Raw genomic sequence first — 23,614 nt, forward strand, 5'->3', positions numbered from 1 at the left:
CAATACATTATCTGTTCTGCTGGCGCGTGTCCCCGCTTAACTTCTTCCTGTCCCAACAGGAAGTTTAAACAGTAGAGCGCCCTCTACTGTTTAAACTTCCCCCAACAGGAAGTAAAGTGAAGCTGGAGCCAGAGGGGAGAAGGGACAGCGGAGACCAGGGGACTCGCGCCGGGCGGATCAGGTAATGTATGCGGGGGGGGGGGGGGGGGGCGGTGGCACCGGCAGCTCCACACACAGATTGTGAATCGGTTTCATAGTGAAATCGATTCAAAATCTGTTTGCAGTGTAGGCAGCCAATAGATCTCTCTTTGATCAGATTCGATCACAGAGGGATCTATCTGCTGGTCGATCTGATGGCAATCGACCAGTGTATGGCAGCCTTAACAGTTGATTCACAAAGGTTACCTGTTTTTCAACTCTAAAGCTGGCCATACACTGGCCCGATTTGCCGCCGTTTCAACAGCAGATTCGATCACTGGGATCGAATCTGCTGCCAATTGTTCGCGCTAAACGCACCCGCCGATCCGATTTCCTCCCGAAGTGGCCCGTCCCGAAGTCCTGGTCAGGCAGAGTTGTGCCCTCTGACCCAGACATACTACACTGCGCATGCACAGTATGTCCACTTTGGCGTCCTGTGACCACACTCCCCGCTGACCTCCAGTCCAGTGCAAACACACGCTAGGTATGTCTTCACGTGGGAGTGTGGGCATACTTCAAGCGGACATACTGCGCATGTGCTGACCCCAGATGCACAAGATGCAGAGCCTACAAGACACCTGTGCTGGACACCATGGTTCCCAAACATGCAATTATATATAACCATATCTCTCCTACACAGGGCCGGTTTTACCATAAGGCACTGTAGGCACTTGCCTACAGGCACCTGATAATGAAAAGGCGTCTCACTCCCCTCCCCTAGTGCCTCCCTCCCTCCCTCCTTCCCTATAGAGGGTCCCAAGCAGAGTGTAAATGAGAGGTTACTCCCCAGGTTTTGGCATTCCACTAACGAGATCTCCCTTAAATAGGGGGCACCACTAGCTACTTAATACTGAGGGTACCTCTGGCTACCTAATGCTAAGTGACACCTTTAGATACCTATGACAGCAAGTGAAGTAAGGGAGAAGTGACAGCTGGGACAGCCAGCACACTTGTGGTGCGATTTGGCAGGGGTTTGTAGGTTCATGGAGGGTAAGGTCTAGGGTGCCAGAACATCTGTGCCTATAGGCTCCAGTGATGTAAATCCAGGCCTGCTCCTACAGCATATTTTCACCATTGATGAAATCTTTTGCAGAGGGCTAAATCCACATAATTTACTGACAATGCCATGGAAACTGAAATTCTCAGTACCAGCTTCTCTGCAGGCTCAGCATCCAGTCCTGCTTTGCTGCCTGATTAAAGTACATGTGACTGGCTACCATGGGAAGGGGGGAGGGGAGGGAGGATAGAATCAAACTGGGTCTCCAGCTGCTCCTGGTTGGACCCCATAGCAGCCACTGTATGTGTTATGGTTATATGATATTTGATGCATTTCTGTCTTGTTGAGTTATTATGATAAAAGTGATAACACACCTACAACTTCTTTTGGAAAGTGCAGTAAGAAATAGATATTCTGCATCGTGAAAACAGAAGACAGTACTGAAGTGTGAGTGCTGGAGGGAGGTTCCTTTCTTTATCAGGCTTCTAGTGCTTTTTGGCTGCATTCATGTGTTTTACTGTAGAATCTGGCTTAGGAATCTGGCCTGAGCTCCCATATCCTGATCTGGACTTCTTATTTTTATCATTAGCTGGTATTTTTCCAATTGTTTGAATCTTGTAGACACAGGGCTGAAACACAGCCATGCATATGTACAACGTATAAATCACGTTTCATACTGGAGAGGAATAATAAACAAACAGAAAGCTTTTGGATGAATACATCAGAATAGAATGTGTGTATACAGTATAAGTGTGTACGTTTGGTTTGTGCCAAAAATGCCATACACAGGAAGTCCAGATCATTTTTCTTTTACAGGTATTGATGAAGCAGGGAAGGCATAAAACCTTTCCCATGTTTAGAGGGTAGCTTATGTTCCTGCTAAGATTTCCAGCTCTTATGACTGCAGAAATTATGACAGAAGACAGGGGCATAGCTAGAGAACATGGGGCCTCACATATTTGGTTCCCCACCCCCTAAAAAACCTATAGGGCCCCTTTGTGCCTTGTAAACCCCCCCCCCCCCCACACACACACACACACACACACCAATTTTAGGTAGACAGAGGACACCCCACCAGTATATGTAGCCAGTATTCCCCTCAGTATAGGCAGCCAGAGGGCACCAAGTGTAGGTAGGCAGAGGGACCCCTACAGTATAGGTAGCCCCCTTACTGAAGGTAGGCTGAGGGACCTTTGTATAGGCACCTCCTTAGCATAGGTAGCCAGGAGGGGCCCCAGTGTAGGTAGCCATGTGTAGACTTCTCATCTGGAATGCAGAGTACACTTGGATATTGGCCCACACACTGGTCCCCCCATAGTTACGGGCACCATGAAGTGTGACACTTCAATCAAGCACTCAGATGACTCATTCACCATGTCATTTTCTTGAAGGCTTGTATAATACATTGAAGATACTGCACGCAACACAATAGGATATCCATGTGGCATTTTTACAAACAAAAATGAGGAATGGTAATTCATACAAGTGTCTAGATGGCAATATCAATATCAAATATAGGGTGTAACTATAGTCATAGCAGACCAAGAGTAAGCAGCCATAGCTGCCAACTGTTCCATATTTGTCAAGATATGGCCAAGCCTTTCATGTGTCACTGCTTCACTATAATGCTCTATCACTACAATGCATTATAGTGCAGTAGATCCTGGCCCCTCCCCTGCAGTAATCACTGAATGGAAGATGTTAGAGAATTTACATTACCTCTTCAATCCCTTTCTGTCACTGTACTCACAACAGCATGGGCCAGCCAGTGGCATAACCAAGGAGCTTGGGGCCCCAGTGTGAGTTTTACATGAGGCCCCAATCACTGTATCGATATGGAGCTCCAAAACCTACCAATGACAGCTGCAGTGTCAGAGAGGTGTAATCAGACTAAGGAAACCGTTTGTTAAGGATAACTACTATTCAATGCACATAAAGAGGTGTTCATTGGCAGCACGGCACCAGTAAAAAGCTAATAAGATGGATGAAGGAGGGTCCCTAGTGGGCCCCTCTGGTCCTGGGGCCCTGGTGCGGTCACAACCTCTGCATCCCCCATTGCTAAGCCACTGGGGCCAGCCTTCTGCTACCATCTCCGTTAGGGGATCACAGAAGACAATAAAGCTTCGTACCAATGCTAGATCAAAATCTTGGCCGCCAGGCAGCTGATAACACTGGTGAGAAACTAGCATGAGTACAGTGGCCCATGTTGCCATCTACCCCCCCCCCCCCCCCCCAAGGACAGCAATCAGTGGTTGGTGCATTGATTCAGCTGATCGCTGGCGCTAGGAGCATTTTTTCTCACTCACCTGACTCCCATGCTGCTCCACCTCCACCCCCTTCCCCCTCAGGTCATTGGCCTGCAAATGTGTTTTCAGGGACTGATTACTTTTTAAGACATGAGTTCAATTCACTGTTTAACTGCTACTGTTGCATAGATAACAGCACTGTTTTTGTTTTTTGTTTTAACACTTGCTATGCAAAAAAGAAAAGAAAGGGCCCTTACGGTACCCATACACAGTACAATAAAAACGTTTGATTTTCCCGATTTTTTTACCAAAACGATCGAATCGAATGAAAGTTGAAAATAATCTTTTTTTTCGATCAAGAAAAATGAACAATTATCCCGTCTTTTCTATAAAAATCTGACCAGAAATGTTGGAAAAAATCTTTATATTTGATCTAACGGGATAATCAAACTAAATTAATAAAAAAAAATTAAAATTGGACCATGTATGGGCACCTTAAAGGAGTACTATCGATTGAAACGACTTTTTTTTTAATACTCTATATTAGTGTACACATTACCACTAGTGCTAGGGGCACTTTATTTATTCACCCAGGTCTCTCTCTCACTATCCCTGCTTAAAAATTCATTTCTCACACAGCTCATAGTAGTTTGGGTCACCATGAGCTGCTTGGTTACTCTGTCACACAGCTCACAAATATATTTCACTGTGTCACTCACAGCATGCAGCAGACATGAGGAGAAATAGGCTGATCTGAGGTGGTAACAGGTAACTAAATGAGCTGGAATATTGCTGGAATATAACTAGCTATACCAGGAGTCTGTGTTTACACTCAGACTGGCTGCCTGCTTGTGTGGTGATTCACTCCAGGCTGCATCCACTTTACAAGCTGCTGAGAGGGGCAGACCACTATTTACAATTAGCATTATTAGTATCTTTATCAGTCAAGAGAAGCAAAGATAATAAACACACATTGCTAGAATCTTTAACCCCTTACCACCATATCAACAAGATTCTTTCAGCAAGGTGATACTTAAACTATAAACTGAGGAGTTGATAGCATCTCCCCTTTGCAGAGATATGGTCTAGCCCTCTGGGAGCTCAGTATTAGATACATTTTGTATCCAACACTGACGCCAAAACTGATGGAGGATTTTACAGCTGAGAGGAACAGCTGTGTGAGGAATCAAATTGCTCCTAGTACTTGCCCTAATGTGTGCTACAACATACAGCATTTAAAAATAAATGCATACATCGATAGTATTCCTTTAAGACACATTATTAGTAGGACTAGTACTATATGTACCCATGTTTATCTCATCATTTCATTTGTCAGTTGAGGTATGCTTTTTCCTACTCTCTCCATTGGCTTCTAGCTGGAAGCCTCAGCAGTCACCTGTGTTTCAGACTTTAGTTTGGCTTCTCAACCTGGTGCAGCTGTGGGGTTTTTGTTTTGTTTTGTTACATTGCACAGACATATCATAACAGAGCTCCTTAACTCTAATGGCCATCTACAGGCATGACATGGGAATGTAGAGATTCATTTGATCATATCTCTACATTTCCATGGGTATTGCATTGTGAAAAATTGTGTTTTGGAGGAAAATCCTTTGATCTTCAGGTTTTTTTTGCCATCTGTATTTTAACATAACAGTATTATTTGTCTCAATAACAATATTCTACTTAGAAAGTCTGTTCACCCCAAACAGAACATCTTGCATTTTTAACCTGGAAAATACACATTATACCTTTAAGTGGACAAGAAAATGAGAACTTACAGTATACAGTAGTTAGAACTAATCCATTCAGATATGTTTACGTGTATTACAGTAACATAGCTTTTTTCTCAAGTAGAGAACTTAATTGCAATTAACTAGAAAACTGCACAAGCATTGCTTTCCTCTGCACTTTTCCAATTTTCCATATTAAACAAAGACTACTCTTTATTCCCAGATATCTTAACTACTTCCCGACCGCCGTATAGACAAATGGCGGCCGGGAAGCAGACGCCGCAAGGACCGCCGTATTGACAAATGGCGGCGGTCCTTGTTTGGGCATGGGCGGAGCGATCGCGTCATCCGTGACGCGATCCTCCGCCTCCGCCTGTCGCCGCTCACTCGCCGCAACATCCCGCCGGCCATACGGAAGCGCTGGCGGGATGTTAACCCGACGATCGCCGCATACAAAGTGTATAATACACTTTGTAATGTTTACAAAGTGTATTATACAGGCTGCCTCCTGCCCTGGTGGTCCCAGTGTCCGAGGGACCACCAGGGCAGGCTGCAGCCACCCTAGTCTGCACCAAGCACACTGATTTTCTCCCCCCCCCCCGCCCCAGATCGCCCACAGCACCCATCAGACCCCCCCCTGCCCACCCCCCAGACCCCTGTTTGCACCCAATCACCCCCCTAATCACCCATCAATCACTCCCTGTCACTATCTGTCAACGCTATTTTTTTATACCCCCCCCCCCTGCCCCCTGCTCCCTCCTGATCACCCCCCCACCCCCCAGATTCTCCCCAGACCCCCCCCAGACCCCCCCCCCCCCATGCACTGTATGCATCTATCCCCCCTGATCACCTGTCAATCACCTGTCAATCACCCGTCAATCACCCATCAATCACCCATCAATCACCCCCTGTCACTGCCACCCATCAATCAGCCCCTAACCTGCCCCTTGCGGGCAATCTGATCACCCCCCCACACCAATAGATCGCCCGCAGATCCGACATCAGATCACCTCCCAAATCCATTGTTTACATCTATTCTCTCCTCTAAACACACACTAATTACCCATCAATCACCCATCAATCACCCCCTATCACCACCTGTCACTTTTTTTTTTTAACAGTTGAATTTTATTAGTTTTTTTTACATTACACAAGCAGAGAAAAAAGAGCAAGACAATGCAAGTACAGTATCCTCCACAGTCACATTAACAATATCAGATCATTTTCACAGAGTTCCAGACAGTAATATATAGGAATAATTGAGCAATGATGATTATGACACGTACAGCCTGGTGCAATAGTACAGGATCAATTAATTATGGGACGGAAGGACCGCCTTGCACTGAGAGAGTGAAGCAAAGATAGGAGAAGAAAAGGGCCTTGTTCGGTCGTTACCGCAGGCATCTGGCCCTTGAGAAGGAAGAGAAAGAAAAGAAGAGAAGATTTGCCCGCCCGCTCCCAGCCCAGCGCCCGCCCCACCCCCGACCAACCCAGCGCCACTCAGTCAATCACAGGAATGAATTTGTCATTAGTAGGGTCTAGGATTTTGTTTTCCCAAACGCCCCATATTTTGTGGAATTTTTTAGGTGATTTCCTGTTTAAGTATGTGGTTCTGTAAAGTGGTAAGACATTATTGATCGACTTGGCCCAGGTACCAACTGTCGGAATCGAGGAGTTTTTCCAGAATTTTAAGATTTCCTTCCTTGCTTGAAAGCATAATATTTTGAGAAGTGTCTGTTTATGCTTAGATATATTTTCTGTCTCCAGTTTCCCAAGAAGCATTAATCCTATGTCTAAAGAGAGGGTAGTTTCTAATAGAGTGTTAATAGTTAGTAGTATGCTTTTCCAGAAGGGGATAATTGCCGGGCATAACCAAAATATGTGAATAAAGTCTCCCCTATGGACAGAGCATCTCCAGCACTTGTCCGAATTCGTTGGGCTCATTCTATTTAATCTCGTGGGAGTGAGGTATATTCTGTGGAGAAATTTAGATTGAATGAGTTGATCGTTTGCTGATATTACTGTAGAGGGGAGCTCCTCTAATAGTGTTTCCCAGCCCTTGTCGTCTAAGGAGGGAATGTCTGTCTTCCATTTGTTATAACATTTTTCTAGTCTAGAGTTTTTGGTGCTAATCAATTCAGAGTAGATGGCTGATAGAGTCTTGGGGAGGTCCTTGGTCAAAAGGAGTTTTTCTAAGCTGTCTGTTTGCAGGTCAGGAGGTTGAGAGCCAAACTGAGATCTATAAGCGTGATGAAGTTGTAGATACCTAAATAAGTGTTTGTTGGGGAGGTCATATTGGGTCTTAAGTGTATTAAAGGTATGGATATTTTTATCATGTTGTATGTGGGAGATGTTTTTGATGTTGTATCTCGCCCATATAATGGGATCAGGAATAGTAGTAAAGTGTTGGAGGGAGGGGTTACCCCACAATGGCGTGTAGGGAGAGATGCTATCAGGGTTTAAGAAGGGAGCCCTAGCCATTTTCCAAGCTTTCCATGTGGTAATCATGGCAAGAGTAGTTTGGGGGTTGGCTTTGGGGCCTCTGTAAGGTAAGTTTGTAAGCTGTTCATAGGATCCCAAGACTGCCGCCTCTACATTCACTGCTGGGTTTGTATCTTCCTGTGAGAACCACCATCTAATGGTTACAAGGAGGGAGGCCCAGTAATATTTTTGGAAATTTGGGAGAGCCAGTCCACCTCTGGATTTAGGGAGCTGTAGTACGTCCAAAGCTATTCGTGGTTGTTTTCCCGCCCAGATAAAGGTAAGTATTATTTTGTCAATTTTCTTAAAGAAAGCAGAGGGGAGCCAGACAGGGCATTGGCGAAAAACGTATGTAAATTTAGGCAAAAAAATCATCTTTAAAAGATTAATCCTCCCTATCAAGGACAATGGAAGTCTATTCCAAATCGTACATCTGGATTCCAGTTGACGAATGATCGGATCTATATTCAGGTTCTGGTATTTAGTGAGGTCACCGGTCACCTGGATACCCAGATATTTAAACTGTTTAACTAATAGGAGCTGAGATTTGGGTCGGGATATTAGGTTGGGATTAGGGTCTATAGGGAACAGAATTGATTTATCCCAGTTGATCTTAATACCTGACATATTTCCAAATTCCTCGAAAAGGTGCAATGCTGCATCCAAGGAGGAAGACGGATCATTTAAGTAGAGGAGTACATCATCCGCGTAGAGGGAGATTTTTTCATGTAGATTGCCTATCACCAAACCCTTCACCCCGTTGCTTTGTCTGATTTTGGCCGCAACGGGTTCCATGGCCAACGCAAATAAGCTCGGGGACAGGGGACAGCCCTGTCTGGTACCCCTCTGCAGACAAAAGAATTGTGATATTATATTCCCTGTTTTAATTTTGGCTTTAGGGGAACTATATAGTAGTTGGATCCACTTGATGAAGTTATTCCCAAACCCGAATTTGCGGAGTATGGCCCACAGGTAATCCCATTCCACTGAATCAAACGCTTTTTCAGCGTCTAATGACGCTATTACCCTTTGGCCCATGTTAGAATGAGAGGCGACAATGTTGGTGAGCAGTCTGCGAATGTTGATATCAGTGCCCTTACCAGGCATGAAGCCTGACTGGTCATGATGTATCAGCTTAAGAATGTGCCTATTTAATCTAGTGGCTAATATTTTGGCTAGTACCTTTGCGTCATTATTCAAAAGGGAGATTGGTCTGTATGATGAGCATTGAGTGGGGTCCTTCCCTGGCTTGGGGATAACTATTATTAGGGCTTCGGCCATTGAGGGTGGCAGAGAGCCCATATCAAAGGACCGTTGGAGGGTGGATTTTAATTTTGGGGCTATTAGTTTGGAGTATTTCTTATAATAATCCGCCGGGAATCCGTCGAGACCTGGGGTCTTGCCCATTTGCATGTCGGCAAAGGCATCTGTTACCTCATCTAGGGCGATTGGAGCTTCAAGTGCCTCGACATCCTCTTTAGGCAATGTAGGCAAGACTATTGAGTCAAGGTAGGTTTCTAATTCTATATTTGATTTTTGAAATCGGCTAGAGTATAAGTTGGAGTAATACTTAAGGAAGGTATTGTTGATTTCAGCAGGATCAGTAGTAATAGTATGTGGGTCAGAAGATATCTGTGGAATTACAATCGAGCTCCTGGCATCTCTTGATAGCCAGGCAAGGGTTTTCCCAGCTCGATCCCCATGTTCAAAGATTTTTTGTTTTTGGTCCAGTAAGCTCTTTTTGGTAGTGTCTAGTCTGTATAGTTCAAGTGTTTGTAGTGCTAATTGCCATTTTTTGTACGTTTCAGTATCTTTAGTGTTAATGTAGTCTGCTTCCAGATCAGACGCAATCCTTTCCCTCCATTGTACTGATGCGTATACCTGTTCTCTGGCAATCTTTATAGCTCCTGCATATTGCCCCCTTAGCACGGCCTTATTGGCATCCCATACCATTTGAGGAGAGGTGGAATTGTTGTTTTCTTCCCAATATAGTCTAATTTGGTTTTTTATGATGTCATCTATTGTAGGGTCAGCTATCCAGTGGGGAGATAGTCTCCATATTTTATCCCCTCTTTTTGTGTTTCCTTGGAATAGGAGCTCTAAGGGAGCATGATCTGAAATTCCTCTAGGCAGAAAATGAGATGTTTTAATTAGGGATAGCATTTCATTGGAAGCAAGGGCCAAGTCTATCCTTGAGAGGCTACCATGGGAGACCGAGTGGCAGGAGAAAGCCTTGGTACTGGGGTGTTTCCATCTCCAAACATCGGAAATGTTGTGCGCTTCCAACCAATGCTTAAATACTAATGAGTCTTTGCTAGAGGACTTAAATCGGTCCATTAGGGGGTCGTGAATAAGATTTAAGTCACCACAAATAATTAGCTTTTTAGAGGGCATTAGTGCCGTAATTGTAATTATTTTGTCAAGAATAGAGATATCAGCAGGAGGCGGTAAATAGATATTTACTAGCGTTATCTGTTCTTGATCTACCGTAGCATTTAAAATTATGTACCTGCCGCCAGGGTCTATTTTTATTTCATGTAGCTGAAAGGGTAGAGTTTTGCTAATGAGTATTGAAACTCCTCTTGAGTAGGACGAGTATGTGGCATGGTATGCGTGAGCAATCCAGGGCTTTTTAATTGCTAAAATCTTGCTTCCCATTAGATGCGTTTCCTGTAAGAAACATATATGGGGCGAGTATTGTTTCAGGAAGTTAGTTACTAGGGTCCTTTTAATTTTTGAGCCTAGGCCCCTAACATTCCATGATAGTAGTTTGACTGTCGACATTTATATTAAATGTATTGATAATATATTTTTGTAGAGGTAACCTGGTCCCGGGGGGGGGGGGGGGGGAGGGGAGGGGAGGGCAGGCAGGCAAGAAGAGAAAAGAGAAACTAAGACAGTGCATAGTATATTTAAAATACAGTAACAAACCCCTATAAACCCCCACCCTACATCCTGGAGAGAAAACCCAAACATCCGGACGTTTTGGATCCCTAAACTTAACCTTATATTAAAGAACCTTCAGTCCCAAAATAGGACTGGAGCAAACACAAAGAAGTTAAATATAAAAAACTAACTTAGAGGGGGCGGTAGTGGGCCAAGGTAGAGGTCCGCTACCCAGCTGCACCCAGTGTTTGTACTGGGGGTATGACTTGCATAGGGAGAGGGGGGAGGGGGGGGGGGTGGGATGGTAGGGGAATGGGAGGGGGAGGGGGGGGGACCCTCGGTACCTTGTCCAGGGGTTCATGGTGCGGGGGAGACTCTTGCATAGGAGGCTGGAGTTCCTCCAAGTCAGAGCACTTATGTTTAGTAGTATATAACACCTGAAACATCTTAAGATATACACAGTATGAATAATAATAGTACCTCCCTGGCCGACCACCGCTCAGGCCCCCCCAAAAAAATAGAGAGCAACCCGCTCAGAAATGGGGCCAGGAGGCATCGTGCACAACATACATCCTCTTATTCTAACCTTATATTGAGAAGGGATATATAGTAAATAGTAGTGCTCAATTAGTGCTAGGTTATTGAGAGTCAGGCATAGTCATGTCACCAGAGACAGATATTTCAAGATCCGATGCAGGGGGGGGGGGGGGGGGACAAACAACTGTACCTAAATGCAGAGCTCCAATCCCCAGCAATAAGGGGTGGGACGTTTTGATATAAAGTATTCCCGTATGCAACACCCATTGTCCTATATTTATAGCATTTTAGCCATTGTGACCATCTACATAACTATTGCCCCTCTGCATTATTTCTTTAAGAGTGTATGAGAGTCATATGTGTAGAAGGAGGGGGGTCACTGAGCTGTATGGTAGTGAGTCGGTTTTCTGGTATAGAGGGAACAAGTTTGTTATCTTTTGGGGCATCTGTGTTTTGGGGGGTAGTGAATACCTAATGTTATGGACAGCTTCCTTAGATTTGTTGTTTTATTCACCCTGTAATAAAATTATTTATCTCGGGCCATTACCAGCTCCCATGGGGAAGCCTGGATTATTAGATAGTAGTATTGTGTGGTAAAGCTAAGTGTGTTACCGGGGGAAGACAGGGAGCCTCAGCCGTCTCACTTCCACATCTCAGAGCCCGGAGCATAGATGCGGGCCACCGCTGGGCTTCTATTCCATAAGTATGCAGGAGAATTGCTAATGGTGACACAACACCCTCTAGTGGAGGCCCAGCATTAGATATGATACTCTGTATCGTATTTATCTGATCCACCTAGCGTAATTCCGTAGCGCTGCTCTGATTTCTATTTCAGTAGACATTTTTTCCTTTAATACGGGTTACCCCGAGAGCAGACCGTATTAACCAATGCAATGGCCTGTCAGAGGGGATAAAGGATTGTGCCGGTTAACAATTAGGTGTTTCAAGTATGCCCTAGTGCTATGGATCTAGTTACCATAAATCCGACTATCCCGGAAAGGGAAGGGGGGGGAGGGACAGGGAAGGGAAGAGGGACGGGGGGGGGGTAGGTGAGAGGGTAATTCAGAATTATATTATCTGCTTTAGTGCTAGGTTATTAGTTGACTTGTCACAGCTTTGTAGCAAATCCGTATGAGGATATAGAAGGGTTAACCATTCTTTCCCCTTCTTTTTTTTTACAAGAACAAAAAACATGAACCGATGCATACTTCAAGATAATCTCTGCAATTAAGTTGACCTAGTAAGTTAAGCAGTTTAGTGTTTAGGTACCAGCAAACTTAAAAAACATAAGAAATTAATGCAGTTTAGGTAAATATCTAGCCAACCGCGTACTATACACAGACCCGGGCCCTGGAGCTATTAACATTTCAATAACAGTTTCCCTGGAAAGGAGCGTTAATTTCAAAACTTTGGAGAGGCGCGAAAGGGTAAAACAAGGGGCTTCTCCGTCAGTGTCTATTGATGTAGCGCTGCACCCCACATAGGGTCTGATCCTAATGGATTAACATCTTGCGCTTATCCCAAGGTGTTCCCTTGTGCTTCGGTTGCGGAGTAACTGTTCGCAGATAGAGTGTTTTCAGGACATAGAGGCTAGGTTTACTTCCCGGATAGAATGTGACTTAGCGTGGGCTATTACAGAGGTGAGCATATACAGTTAACCAGTATCAAACAGTTATGAAGTAGGCTGCATACAGAAATCAAGTTTCCGAGCACCGAGCCTATGGCATAGTTCCGGGGAGCTACCAGAATGAGAGGTTAACACCATGAGGGACTACCTGGGACAGCAATGTCGGGTCATGGGCTATAAAAGTGTATGCGCTAGATTAGGAAGTCGTTATTTATATAAAATTTGGATTTCCAGGGGGAGGCAACTTGCTCCATTGTGGTGACCCGGGTGTATAAATGTTACAGTGAGTAGGATTAGCCCAGGATGACTCCCGAGTGTGGCTACTTATCTGATTATTGCGCTGGTTGGGCCTCTAACCAGGTGGTGGCCGCTTCTGGAGTCTCAAAGAAAATGGTGGACTCCCCGTGCTGGATTCGCAGCTTGGCGGGGAAGAGCATGACATATTTTATCTGACGTTCTCTTAATTTCGCCTTGACGTTCTGGAAGTTTTTCCTGAGCTTTTGTGTCTCCGTCGTGAAGTCCGGAAATATCATCAAGCGTGCGTTTCCCAGTTGAAGATTATCTACTTTTCTGGCTGCCGCTAGGATTTCATCCCGGTCTCTATAGTTGAGCATGCGGAAAATCAGCGGCCTAGGGTAGGCACCGGGGGGGATTTTGCGGGTTGGGATCCTGTGCGCTCTCTCAATTGCGTACTGAGAGGAAAACTTGGCATCAGGCAGAAGTTCCTTAAGAAGGTTCTCCATATATGCTGCAGCGTCTTGTGTTTCCTCTCCTTCTGGCAGGCCCAGCAACCGCAGGTTATTACGCCTGTTGCGGTTCTCAGCATCATTTGCGCGGGCTTCAAGCTGGGAGACTCTTTTATTCAGTTGAGGTATGTCAGTGTCATGTCGTCTGATAGTGTCCTCTGCGTCCGATGTGCGGTGTTCCAGATCTCTTGTTCGGTCTCTTATGTCAGCTAGATCTTGGCGAAGGAGACCAAATTTAGCCTCCATATGGTCCATTTTTGTGGTCAATATGGTTTGACAGGCTTTAATTGCTTCCATGAGCTCGGCTGAGCTTGGTGAGGGAAGGGCCGTTTCCACGTGGTCCGTCGCCATGTCGTCTCCCTTGTCCGGTCTGCTGTTAGCGGTCTCTTTGGACTTGGAGCTTGACGCTGTTGAGTTATCTGCTGGGGGATTGTTCTCCCCTTTATCCTTTTTCCCCTTACCTCCCATATCTCCGTAGGGGGCAAAGCGCCAGCAGGTTTTTTGGGGGCGAGCCGGGCCCGGGGAGTACAAGCGGTCGGGTGGATCTTCACCGTTTTCCTCAGCCGATGCTGCGGAAGGAACACACCAGTCCTCCAGGGTGAGTCAGCGGTTCAAGCAGAGCTGTTTGAGCGTATAACTATGCCGTTAGCAAGTCGATGGTTGTGGATTGGATAAGCTGGGTAGCGGAGCTCAGAGGAGAGACGTCCGCTCAACACGCCATCTTGGCCACGCCCCCCACCTGTCACTTTTACCTATCAGATCAGACCCTAATCTGCCCCTTGCGGGCACCCAATCACCCGCCCACACGCTCAGATTGCCCTCAGACCCCCCCTTATCAATTCACCAGTGCATTCATTACATCTGTTCTTCCCTGTAATAACCCACTGATCACCTGTCAATCACCTATCACCCATCAATCACCCCCTGTCACTGCCACCCATCAATCAGCCCCTAACCTGCCCCTTGCGGGCAATCTGATCACTCACCCACACCATTAGATCGCCCGCAAACCCGCCGTCAGATTACCTCCCAAATGTATTGTTTACATCTGTTATCTTCTCTAAACACCCACTAATTACCCATCAATCACCCATCAATCACCCCCTATCACTGTTACCTATCAGATCAGACCCTAATCTGCCCCTTGCGGGCACCCAATCACCCGCCTACACGCTCAGATTACCCTCAGACCCCCCCCTTATCAATTCGCCAGGGCATTATTTACATCTATCCTTCCCTGTAATAACCCACTGATCACCTGTCAATCACCTGCCAATCACCTATCACCCATCAATCACCCCCTGTCACCCCCTGTCACTGCCACCCAACAATCAGCCCCTAACCTGCCCCTTGCGGGCAATCTGATTACCCACCCACACCAATAGATCGCCCGCAGATCCGACATCAGATCACCACCCAAGCGCAGCGTTTACTCTCCTCTAAACACCCACTAATTACCCATCAATCACCCCCTATCACCACCTGTCACTGTTACCCATCAGATCAGACCCTAATCTGCCCCTTGCGGGCACCCAATCACCCGCCTACACGCTCAGATTACCCTCAGACCCCCTCTTATCAATTCGCCAGTGCAATATTTACATCTGTTCTCCCCTGTAATAACCCACTGATTACCTGTCAATCACCTATCAATCACCCATCAATCACCCCTTGTCACTGCCACCCGTCAATCACCCCCTGTCACTGCCACCCATCAATCACCCGCTGTCACTGCCACCCATCAATCAGCCCCTAACCTGCCCCTTGCGGGCAATCTGATCACCCACCCACACCAATAGATCGCTCGCAGATCCGACGTCCGATCACCTCCCAAGTGCAGTGTTTACATCTGTTCTCTACCCTAAACACCCACTAATTACCCATCAATCACCCCCTGTCACTGCTACCTATCAGATTAGACCCCTATCTGCCCCTAGGGCACTCAATCACCCGCCCACACCCTCAGAATGCCCTCAGACCCCAGCCCTGATCACCTCGCCAGTGCATTGCTTGCATCTATTCCCCCCTCTAATCACACCTTGAGACACCCATCAATCACCTCCTGTCACCCCCTAGCACACCTACCCATCAGATCAGGCCCTAATTTGCCCCGTGTGGGCTCCTGATCACTCGGCCAAACCCTCAGATCCCCCTCAGACCCCCTTCCGATCACCTCCCCAGTGCATTGATTGCATCTATTTTCCCCTCTAACCACCCCCTGAGACACCCATCAATCACCTCCTGTCACCCCCCTAGCACTCCTATCCATCAGATCAGGCCCAATACAACCTGTCATCTAAAAGGCCACCCTGCTTATGACCGGTTCCACAAAATTCGCCCCCTCATAGACCACCTGTCATCAAAATTTGCAGATGCTTATACCCCTGAACAGTCATTTTGAGACATTTGGTTTCCAGACTACTCACGGTTTTGGGCCCGTAAAATGCCAGGGCGGTATAGGAACCCCACAAGTGTCCCCATTTTAGAAAAAAAAGACACCCCAAGGTATTCTGTTAGGTGTATGACGAGTTCATAGAAGATTTTATTTTTTGTCAAAAGTTAGCGGAAATTGATTTTTATTGGTTTTTTTCCACAAAGTGTCACTTTCCGCTAACTTTTGACAAAAAAATAAAATCTTCTATGAACTCGTCATACACCTAACAGAATACCTTGGGGTGTCTTCTTTCTAAAATGGGGTCACTTGTGGGGTTCCTATACTGCCCTGGCATTTTAGGGGCCCTAAACCGCGAGGAGTAGTCTAGAAAACAAATGCCTCAAAATGACCTGTGAATAGGACGTTGGGCCCCTTAGCGCACCTAGGCTGCAAAAAAGTGTCACATGTGGTACCGCCGTACTCAGGAAAAGTAGTATAATGTGTTTTGGGGTGTATTTTTACACATACCCATGCTGGGTGGGAGAAATTTCTATGTAAATGGACAATTGTGTGTAAAAAAAATCAAACAATTGTCATTTACAGAGATATTTCTCCCACTTAGCATGGGTATGTGTAAAAATACACCCCAAAACGCATTATACTACTTCTCCTGAGTACGGCGGTACCACATGTGTGGCACTTTTTTACACCCTAAGTACGCTAAGGGGCCCAAAGTCCAATGAGTACCTTTAGGATTTCACAGGTCATTTTGCGACATTTGGTTTCAAGACTACTCCTCACGGTTTAGGGCCCCTAAAATGCCAGGGCAGTATAGGAACCCCACAAATGACCCCATTCTAGAAAGAAGACACCCAAAGGTATTCCGTACGGAGTATGGTGAGTTCATAGAAGATTTTATTTTTTGTCACAAGTTAGCGGAAAATGACACTTTGTGAAAAAAAACTATTAAAATCAATTTCCGCTAACTTGTGACAAAAAAAAAAAAACTTCTATGAACTCACCATACTCCTAACGGAATACCTTGGGGTGTCTTCCTTCTAAAATGGGGTCATTAGTGGGGTTCCTATACTGCCCTGGCATTTTAGGGGCCCTAAACCGCGAGGAGTAGTCTTGAAACAAAAATGACCTGTGAAATCCTAAAGGTACTCATTGGACTTTGGGCCCCTTAGTGCAGTTAGGGTGCAAAAAAGTGCCACACATGTGGTATCGCCGTACTCGGGAGAAGTAGTATAATGTGTTTTGGGGTGTATTTTTACACATACCCATGCTGGGTGGGAGAAATACCTCTGTAAATGACAATCTTTTGATTTTTTTTACACACAATTGTCCATTTACAGAGGTATTTCTCCCACCCAGCATGGGTATGTGTAAAAATACACCCCAAAACACATTGTACTACTTCTCCCGAGTATGGCGATACCACATGTGTGGCACTTTTTTGCACCCTAACTGCGCTAAAGGGCCCAAAGTCCAATGAGTACCTTTAGGATTTCACAGGTCATTTTTGAGAAATTTCGTTTCAAGACTACTCCTCACGGTTTAGGGCCCCTAAAATGCCAGGGCAGTATAGGAACCCCACAAATGACCCCATTTTAGAAAGAAGACACCCCAAGGTATTCCGTTAGTAGTATGGCGAGTTCATAGAAGATTTTATTTTTTGTCACAAGTTAGCGGAAATTGATTTTAATTGTGTTTTTTCACAAAGTGTCATTTTCCGCTAACTTTTGACAAAAAATAAAATCTTCTATGAACTCACCATACTCCTAACGGAATACCTTGGGGTGTCTTCTTTCTAAAATAGGGTCATTTGTGGGGTTCCTATACTGCCCTGGCATTTTAGGGGCCCTAAACCGTGAGGAGTAGTCTTGAAACGAAATTTCTCAAAATGACCTGTGAAATCCTAAAGGTACTCATTGGACTTTGGACCCTTTAGCGCAGTTAGGGTGCAAAAAAGTGCCACACATGTGGTATCGCCGTACTCAGGAGAAGTAGTATAATGTGTTTTGTGGTGTATTTTTACACATACCCATGCTGAGTGGGAGAAAGATCTCTGTAAATGGACAATTGTGTGTAAAAAAAATTAACAAATTGTCATTTACAGAGATATTTCTCCCACCCAGCATGGGTATGTGTAAAAATACACCCCAAAACACATTATACTACTTCTCCTGAGTACGGCAATACCACATGTGTGGCACTTTTTTGCAGCCTAACTGCGCTAAGGGGTCCAAAGTCCAATGAGCACCTTTAGGCTTTACAGGGGTGCTTACAATTTAGCACCCCCCAAAATGTCAGGACAGTAAACACACCCCACAAATGACCCCATTTTGGAAAGTAGACCCTTCAAGGTATTCAGAGAGGGGCATGGTGAGTCCGTGGCAGATTTCATTTTTTTATGTCGCAAGTTAGAAGAAATGGAAACTTTTTTTTTTTTTTTCTCACAAAGTGTCATTTTCCGCTTACTTGTGACAAAAAATAATATCTTCTATGAACTCACTATGCCTCTCAGTGAATACTTTGGGATGTCTTCTTTCCAAAATGGGGTCATTTGGGGGGTATTTATACTATCCTGGAATTCTAGCCCCTCATGAAACATAACAGGGGGTCAGAAAAGTCAGAGATGCTTGAAAATGGGAAAATTCACTTTTTGCACCATAGTTTGTAAACGCTATAACTTTTACCCAAACCAATAAATATACACTGAATGGGGTTTTTTTTATCAAAAACATGTTTGTCCACATTTTTCGCGCTGCATGTATACAGAAATTTTACTTTATTTGAAAAATGTCAGCACAGAAAGTTAAAAAAATCATTTTTTTGCCAAAATTCATGTCTTTTTTGATGAATATAATAAAAAGTAAAAATCGTAGGAGCAATCAAATAGCACCAAAAGAAAGCTTTATTAGTGACAAGAAAAGGAGCTAAAATTTATTTACGTGGTAGGTTGTATGAGCGAGCAATAAACCGTGAAAGCTGCAGTGGTCTGAATGGAAAAAAAGTGGCCGGTCCTTAAGGGGTAGAAAGCCCACGGTCCTCAAGTGGTTAAAGGGGAACTGAAATAAGAGGTATACGGAGGCTGCCATATTTATTTCCTTTTAATCAATACCTGTTGCCTGGCAGCCCTGCTGATCCTCTGCCTCTAATACTATTAGCCATAGCCCCTGAACAAGCATGCAGCAGATCAGGTGTTTCAGACTTTAAAGTCAGATCTGACAAGACTAGCTGCATTCTTGTTTCTGGTGTTATTCAGATACTACTGCAGATAAATAGGCCAGCAGGGCTGCCAGGCAACGGGTATTGATTAAAAGGAAATAAATATGGCAGCCTCTGTATACCTCTTACTTCAGTTCCCCGTTAACTAAAGTCCCCTGGCTCCATAATGAAAGAAGCTATCCTCCACTCAGTAAGCACTGCTAGGGTTGTGTGAGGTCTTACAGACTTGGCTTTTATTAGAACAAGCGGCAGCAGAGCTTATTTACCTAAAGTTCTCCAGAACTAGGAACATTGGAGAACCAAATGATACAGCAAACCTAGCCTAGATAGAATTACTGTATTTTTTGGACTATAAGACTCACTTTTTCTCCCCCAAAAGTGTGTGTGGGGGGGAGTCACTGCGTCTTATAGTCCAAATGCAGGGAGTTCCTGACTTGTGGCCACCTGCCAATACTAACCTCCAACCTGCCGCAATGTCAGGGACTCCCTGTACTGTGCCCATGCAGAAGAGGACACAAGGGGACAAACGGAGGACATGGGGACACAAAGGGGCATAGAGAAGGACACAAGGAGGACAGAGCTGGACACATGGGTGCACAGAAGGACACAAGGGGACAGAGGAGGACACATGGAGACAAGAGAGGTAAAAGAGGGCATGAGGTACAAATGGGGCATAATCTACAAGATACCCCTTCACCATGGATGCACCAGGTTTAGTATATATATATTTTTCCACTGGTTTGTAACCTTTAAACCTAGGTGCGTCTTATGGCCAGGAGCATCTTATAGTCTGAAAAATACATTTTTCTGTTATTTTGTTGCAAAGTTTGCTTCCTTACATGCGTCATATGAAGTGATAGCAGTTATTGCAAAATGTTTAGCAAAAGAATGATTAAGCAATTGTAGCCATGTGAACACAGCTGTAGTCTTGGGAAACCTGAATTACAATATAAATTTCTCCCTGCAGATATGAGCCCATAACTGCTATTAATGGTTCCCTAACTGTATAACAATACAATACTTGGTTATATTATGCAATAACCCAGACAAGGACTGAAAACATTTATAACTTAATAGCAGAATATGTGTGACAAATCCGTTCCAGGGCTACTGGACCACCTACAATAGATGCTTTAATCAGAGATGGATTAAGGTGAAACTGGGCCCTAGACAAGAACAAACTTTGTGCCCATCCTTGATTTGGCTTTATCAGTAAGACGTGTTGGGGTCTAGCATAAACTGGACCCCTAGACCCTCTCCAGGCCCTAGGCCCTTGCCTAGGGTTAACTTGTGGATGATACGGCTCTGGCTTCAATTATTTTTTAGCCTTTGAGAATCTTAGTAAATAAAGACTTGTGATATGTATGTGTCTTACACTATATCACCAGCTCTGTACACCATCCAATTAGCTTCTGAAAACACTTCATACATGCATACGTACTACAGCTAAGCCCCACCCCTTAATACTAAGCACCATCCTCTTCCTTTTGTCAGAAACTGATGCAGAAAACCTCAGTGCCAGTTAAGGTGCTGTATAGGAAGAAGTGTAGAAATTGTTGTTACAGAGAGTACATTCCATAGAATGTGGCTAAAGTTACAGCAGCCAATCACAGCGATCAGGAAGTGAAATATGAAAAAAGGCTCTGGTTCGTAAGGGGCCAGAGCTGCACCATTCTGAATGAGTTAATCAGAGGAACTCCAGTGAATATAACGTAACAAAAAAGTACTTAATTTCTACAATAATTGTGTATAAATGATTTAGTCAGTGTTTGCTCATTGTAAAATCTTTCCTCTCCTTGATTTACATTCAGACATTTATCACATGGTGACATTTTTACTGCTGGCAGGTGATGTCACTGGAAGGAGATGCTGTTTGCTTTTTTGGCAGCTGGAAACAGCTGTTATTTCCCACAATGCAATATGGCTCCCACAGCGTGATGCCAGCACCTCAGAGCTGTGAGGCGCTGACTTCACATGTGAGAGGGGTTTCATTATAAAATCAGCCGTACAGAGCCCCCTGAGGATCCGTTTGAGAAAAGGAATAGATTTCTCATGTGAAAAGGGGTATCAGCTACTGATTGGGATGACAGTTACGGTTTCTCTTAAATGTAATGTATCATCATTTCAGCACCATCCAAGCATACAGATATATAATTCAAATAAGTAGCCATAGCCATAAATGAATTATTCAGCAGTGCTTCTGCTAATTGCTGGCCAACAGAAATACATCTCAGAGAAAGGCGCATTAGATCTTTCACATGGTAACTAACATTGTTGGCTGCTTTACTTATACTGGATGATGTTAATCCAAAAACAAATCTGGCCAGATGTGTGAATGACATGCTAGCACACTCAGCCTGATGTTTCCCCAGCTTCACCTCTGGGTTTCAGCTTATACAATGGAATGTGTTTATTGCTAATTCACTTGGGAAAATAAGCTGTTCATGTACTCTAGGCTGTGACAATATACGATAGAAAGCATAGCATGTGTCTATTGTATTTCCATGTATCTAGATTTGCTCTCAACACTTTTTAACTAATATTAACATTACAAGTCTATAGTTTCCCTACTATACTACTAAGAAAACATCACCTGTATGTCAGTCGTTTGGAATGGACTTACTTGAAAGACAAATAGTAGGTCCAAAGTAGGTTAGCACACCAGTAGAATACATGTTGTTTTTATTCCACCTGTTAGTCCACATTGCTAGCTGATGCATGGTGGTTTGGCTTGCCACCTTGGTTATGCACTCTGACTACCTTAAAGTAATGGTGTGCCACTCTTAACCTACTACTTGAATAAACTACTTGAAAGACAGTCACAGAAAATATGATAAAATGGACTAGATCATTTTTTTAAATATCTAATTAACAATAGTTCTTCAGCTCCAGAGACAGAGATTCCAGAGTGGGTCCCTCTCCTGAACTGTGCCCATCCCATGTTAGGTAGCAGATGGTCCCCCAGTATAATTAACCAGATGTGCCCACAGTATTAGCTAGCCAGATGTGCTCAAAGTTTTAGGTAGCCCCCCACCCAGGCCCGGATTTACCTCACAGGAGCCTATAGGTACAGACGTCCTGGCACCTTGGACTTCGCCCTCCTTGAACCTAGAAACCCCCACCAAACTGTACTGCAAGTGTGTTGGCTGGCCAATCGGTCACTTTTCCCCTTACTTCCTTTGCCCGTCATAGGTAGCTACATGTGCCCCTTAGTATTAGGTAGCCAGAAGTACCCTCAGTATTAAGTAGTTAGGTAGCTAGAGGTGCCCCTGACTGAAGGGAGATCTCATCAGTGGAATACCAAAAGCAGTATGAGTAACCTCTCATTTACACTCTCATCAAAAATCTGCATGGGGAGGAGGGAGGGAGGCGCCTTTCCATCATCAGGCTCCTGGCCCTGCCCCCACCCAATAAACAGTAGATAGCCAGATGTGCCCCCAGTATAAAGTAGGTCCAAACCCAATATAGGTAGCCAGGTGTGCCCTCCGGTATTAAGTAGGCTCCCCCAGTATAGGTAGACAGATGTGCCCCCGGTATTAGCTAGGCCCCCCATACTAGGTAGTGCCCCCCCCCCCCAGTATAGGTAGCCAGGTGTACCTCCAGTATAAGGTGGGGAGTCTATTCATTCTCAGCTTGGGCCATCTCAGCACAGAGTGAAAGCTGCTGGAGGCCAAATTACTCTTCTTTTTTCCCAGAACGTCATTTCGGACAGCACCCCTGGATGAGACCTGTCTCCCTCCCCACTGTGGACAGGAAACTGTTAAAAGAAGAATTTGCATAAGCAATAGGCAGCCACATATAAGATACTACACCTGACACAGTACCTCAGTTTAGTTTCCTGTCCCGGACGGGATGCATGGGAGAGGTCTCCAGGAGTGCCATCCATGTCAGGCGGCAGGGGCAGCGTTTTCCAGGGCTCCAAGCAGCGCTGTTCAGTGAACAGTCAGGAGCCCTGCAGCGTGGAGGAGGCTTCTCCATCGGAGGCAGCAACTTTATGCGCGCATGTGCGTGCATTGGAGAGAGTTCACTTCCGGTTGAACCGGAAGTAGTCACGCGCTGGCGTCCCACGTGATCTGAAGTCTGAGCCGGGCGGCAGGGGCCGCGGCGGTGATTAGGAATCGGCATACAGCTGATTCCTTAAGGTAAGAAGCTGATTAAGCATATGCTTAGCCGGCAGGGGCCGCATGCATAATTGGATCAGCTGCATCAAATCAGCAGCACAGCTATAAGTTTGTAGAGTCCATGATGCACTCTGGTTTGTGGCTGGGATCATGGAGGACGCCTCTGGGTCAGCTCCTGCACAATCTGCTGAATCTGCCCAGGATCCCTCTCTGGCAAGTAGATGTGATTATGTTTCTTCTGCTTTGCTGGATGTATGTTATGTATAGAGGGATTTGTCTAATGGCTGGCTATCGTTTATTATGTTTTATACCCAAAAGACATAAGACTGAGAAGGTTGAAAAGTCTGAAAAATCTTCTACTCAGTCCAGTCAGCATGGATTGGCAACTCTGAATGGAAATGGTGCCAGTATTGTACAGAGAAGGTCCACAGCAATAG

The 23,614-nt window shown here is 45.0% G+C and overlaps 1 protein-coding gene across 2 annotated transcripts in view; it reads right to left on the bottom strand.

The window, feature by feature from the left end:
• ME1 (malic enzyme 1) overlaps positions 1–23,614 on the bottom strand; it is a 385,689-nt gene that overhangs the window by 47,856 nt on the left and 314,219 nt on the right. The gene's annotated exons all lie outside the window — the stretch shown is intronic.

This window comes from Hyperolius riggenbachi, chromosome 4 (genome assembly GCF_040937935.1).
Source record: "Hyperolius riggenbachi isolate aHypRig1 chromosome 4, aHypRig1.pri, whole genome shotgun sequence".
NCBI classification, from domain to species: Eukaryota; Metazoa; Chordata; class Amphibia; order Anura; family Hyperoliidae; genus Hyperolius; species Hyperolius riggenbachi.